Below are 4898 nucleotides of genomic sequence, written 5' to 3'. Positions count from 1 at the left end.
AGATACAGGTAAATGCAGTTTCTCTCCTCATTTGGGGTGGATCGAGTTTGCCTCTTTTCCCACATACCAAACACATGAGCTTGCTTTTTTTTTTTTTTTTTTTTGTTCCATCACTACAAAGCCAGCATTAAATGTTCCCAAAATCACAAAATCAGAATCTGCATTTCACAAGCAATCAGACTACCAGCTCCTTTTGTCTTTAGAAACCTGTGGTTTGCCCCGTCCCTGTCATGCTCGGCATTTGAAAGCACAGAGAAACTCACGACACTGTACTTTCTCCTGAAAGACAGAAATTTGGCTAACAGGTGACTCTGGTTCCATCCTTCATAGGACAAAAGTCTGTCTTTCCCTTGAAAGCCCTTTGTCGGTGCTAAATGTTATTAACCAGGCTTTTACCATCGCAGCATCTGATGCCTTTGCTGGCTGCAAGCCATGTGCTTAGCCTACACCATCTCTTAGCAGCACGGATCTAGAGGAAAACATTCCCCTTTTTATGCCTCCCTCCTCACAGTCCCTCCTAACTAGCTGGCAATTTCTGGTTCAGGCTCTGGACATTTTGATCAGCTGACTGTGGCTGCTTTCTTTGTCTCTGTTCTCAGGAAGAAGGTGAATATGAATTAAATGTCACTTAATCCCCTTTCCTTTCTTGCTCATTAGCATTGAAGATGGCTGTTGCAAAAGAAAGCACATTTTTTCATTTATGGAGAGATGGCTGTCACACAAGGAAGTGTATTTTTGTTCCATTTTAAACATAATTGGGGTATGGCAGCCAGATGAAAAAGACTTTGCTGGAGAATATACCTAGTCTTTGGAAAAAAATAAAAAAAAAAGGATCAATGTTTGCTTTTGTAATAGTAAAATGCTTGTTGCTGAAATTTCTTTTTCAATTATTACAATGAATTATTCATTCCCGGGATTATTTGAATCATAATTATGATTTATTCATTTGCAGGGTTAACTGTTGAGAAATCCTTTCAAAACAGCTTTCAGGAGGGATGAGAAAGCTCCCGAGGTTTCTAAGAGGACACACAGGGCATGTCTACATGATGGAGCTCACCCTGTGCTGGGTTCGAAGGAGTGAGCTTCAGTCAGCAGAGCAGAGTCAGCATGGAGCTCCAGACTGGTTTGCAGGACCAGTTTCCAGCCCACACAGACATTCCATGCTGCCACAGCTCTGGGCTTCCCGCTACCTGGGCGAGCCGTGCTCCAGGCAGCCGAGGTGCTCCCACATCCCATCCCTTCCAACCCTCCTGCCACAGCCCAGCTCCGAGCAGGCGCTCCGGCTGCTCTGCACCACCTGGGCTTGCTCCTGACAGCCCTTCAGAAGCCACTGTCCCTCTGGTGCACTCACGGTGCACTCAGGCTCAGTGTTAATGCCAGAAGCCCTTGCAGTGTGCAACACAACTCTTCTCAGCAAGCAGCCTGCTCCCGAGCGGCTCCGCACCGCGCTGCCTGTGCAGCCACACCCCTCCCTCACTTCTATATTAAGAGGCAATACCAGCTGCCACAATTCAGCCTCTGTGCAGATCCTGCTGGGCCAGCAGATCCCGATGGCACACAATTTGCGGAGCTGGAGGCAAGGGAGATGCGGAGATGTCGGGAGGGACAAGAACAGCATCCCCAAAAGCCACACTGCTGTACCATAACGCTCCCTGGAGACAGATTTGGGTGCTGGCTCTGAAGCCAATACCATGAGGCCTGTGCCACCTAAGGGTGCCATTAAGCTCCTCTTTGAGGCAGTAGCTGTGATCACATCTCCAACGCAGGTCTGGCACCTCGCTGTGGTTCAAGAGTTTCTGATGACCACATCCTTCCGCAGGCTGTATTGATCATTAATGCCAAGGTGCACAAAAATCCCTTCAGAGATTCATGGGGAGAACTGTTCTGGCTTGCACAGGACACCCAGTTCTGGGCCCTCATCCTGCTCCAAAAACTGGAGGGACATTGTCCTTCCAGGCCTGGTCCATACAGGCACTGTCAATCTGCAGCATAGGAGTTCAGTTTCAACCATTCCTTTGGATGCACCCCCAAACGTGGCTCAGCATTTTGGGTAACACTGCCACCTTTGGATTTCTTTTAGCTCCCTTTTGCAGGATTTGATGTGATCAGCACTGCAGCTGCCAAAAAATTGTGTCTGTGTAGCATTTTCTCAGGAAAGCCAAACCCAGAGACACTCACTCCAAAACTAAGATATCCCAAGTAGGAATCCAGGTTTGAAGCTAGGGCATGCAAAACTTCTTAGCCACTTCCTTGTCTTCCTGCATTTCCCAGTCACCTCATCATCTCCTGAACTTTACAATTCCCTCCTTCATGGCTCCTGTGCTACCCCTATCTTCTGCTTCCCACATTCAGGTACTTTTCCCAGTTATGGAGCTTCTTGTCCCTATAACCCTACTACAGTTTCTTCACTTGCTTGCAACCCGGTAGCAAAATACTTTTCATATCCCTTTTCCAAAACTCCTTTTGGGGCTGAAGGCTGCCCAGTACATGCTGGGGATGCTGGATGGCCATTGGGCCTTCAGCAGAACAGCTTGACATGCTTTGCTCATGTGACATCTTGTAACTCTCACCCCCATTAAATGGAGACACGAGAACACCTTCCATGCCTGCAATATATTTTGGTGATCAATGCACCTCTAAAATCATCCATCAGCACCCTAATGCACAGTCTGGGAGGCACAACAGAACCTCCCACAGGCTGGAGGCCCTGGGGTAGGATTCATTTCCCAGGAGCCAAAATATTCCACACATCAAACAAATCCCCCCAGTCTAAAAAGAGCAGTAGACAGAGAAAATGAAAAAAAATGCAATAGCTGGCAGAGCATCCCCATTTGAAATGGTAATTTACACTTAGGCACAGTACCAATTACAGCCAACTTCATACTTCCCTTCTTACTCAGAGCCATAAATCTATAAATGAGAGTGCTGAACAGGGGAGGGAAGCAGAATTAGCTTGAGCCTTAGAGCTGTTGGGCACACCACTTGGAAACAGGAGTTCTCCTGGTTTGTTCTCTCACCAGAAAGCAGGAGAAACCTGAAGGATGTTTATTAATGATCTTCCAGGCATCAACTCCTGCGGCATAAAATGTTCATGGTCAGATCCCTGAGGCCTTCAGCCTCCTTATTCTAGTCCAAGTGAAGGCCTGGGTTTGAAACATTGCATCTCACAGAATGCCAGAGTCACTTAGGGTAGGAAAGAGCAGTGATTTCACTGCATATGGGCAATGAAACCTTGGCTTTCCTATTTTTATTACACTCCCAGAGAGAAGAAAGTACTCAAAGAGTTCTCAATTCATGTAACTGCAGATCTCAAAGAACCAGACAAGGTGAGGAAGGCTGGGGCATCTAACAATACCCACGTATCAATCATGATTTCATGCATCACCACAATGAGCAGGGATTAAAAAAAAAATCCCAATTTTCCAAAATAGAAGTAAACCTGAATATTCTCTGATGGGAAACCCTCCATCCCCATCTCAGAATCACAGAAAGGCCAGGGTTGGAAGGGATCTTAAGGACCATCCTATTCCAAAGCCCTGCCATGGGCAGGGGGAACATCTTCCCCTAGCCCAGGTTGCTCAGAGTTCCATGCAGCCAGGCCTTGGGCAGTCTCTGTGCTGCCCTTTGAAAGGGGTGCTTGTGCCACTGCCACTGATGGAGGAAGAATTGCACTTCCACAAAGTGAAGGTGACATCCTATTCCCTGGATTAGCCCAGACTATTCTGGAATGCTGTCCTTTCTGTTTGTTGAATGAGGACAGGTTCATGTACTGGCAAAAATATATAATGGTATAACTAAAGATTTTGTCACAATATTGGGATAAATGGGGGAGGGGAAGACAAAACAGGTTGTACCAGAAACTTTCTCACAAATATTTTCTAGCTTTCAAGTACTTCTGTTAACCCAAAGTTCCTTTAATACTGTGTTTGTCTTGGGTTTCCCCCCAAAATTCTATCTACAGACGAGTAACTTTTAAACCTTTATTTTTAAATCTCTTAAGTATTTCCCATGTACATACCTTGGGGTTTTTTCAAATGCCCTTTCCCAGAGAGACACTGTGGATGTACTTTAGGAACTTAACGTTTCTGTTTATCACAGGAGGAAAAGTATTCTGGCCTGTCATAGTTTTTAGGTTCACAACACAACTCTGTGGTGTGTGAGCAAATGAATGAGTGTGACAGGCAGTGACAGCAGCGTGCAGACCCCTCACCAGGGAAAGACAGAGGGTTTCACAGCTCTTTGCCAGGCAGCTTAAAATGACTGAGGTATACAAATACTGTGTCAGGTTTTGCAGCATCCGATGCAACTACTTGGACAGCTCTGGTCATGCTTCAACTGGACTTTGTCTTCTTGTGGGTCTGTTCAACCCCTTTTGCTCCTTCACTCCAATATTCAATTTACATTCTTTAATTTATTTCCATCCTAGAGGCCCTGAGGTGGTCCCAAGTGTTTATCCTTTTATCCTGTCCCTCAGCTCCTGTCCATGTTCCATCCTCCTTCCCATTTTCTATCTTCTCCCAGCCTTTTAGTTTGCTCTTCTATCCTTCCCCATTTTCCAGTTCCTTCTGCTCCAATCCTTTCATTTAACTTTGGCTAAAACCAAAACCCCAACATTTCAATGATGGCCTGCTTCCATGCAGAAAAATCTCTTGTCATATTTCCAAAATGACAAGAGATTCTTGAGAATTCTGCTGTGGCATTTAGTCTCTCTACATCTGGGTGCCCATCCACTGCTTCCAAACATACAGTGAGGAAAATTATGTTAGCCCAAGTCCAGAATGCCCTTGCAAGGAGTTCTGGCTAAGAGCAGGTTGTACATGCTGCCAGTGGCACCTCTGATGGTTTTAGCTGGCGGTGCAATGTTTTCTTAGTGGTCCAGGAAATGATCAGTGCCTTAC

Source organism: Agelaius phoeniceus, chromosome 5 (assembly GCF_051311805.1).
Source record: "Agelaius phoeniceus isolate bAgePho1 chromosome 5, bAgePho1.hap1, whole genome shotgun sequence".
Lineage (NCBI taxonomy): Eukaryota > Metazoa > Chordata > Aves > Passeriformes > Icteridae > Agelaius > Agelaius phoeniceus.
The sequence above is the reverse complement of the archived record's forward strand: the minus strand, read 5'-3'. Positions refer to the sequence as shown.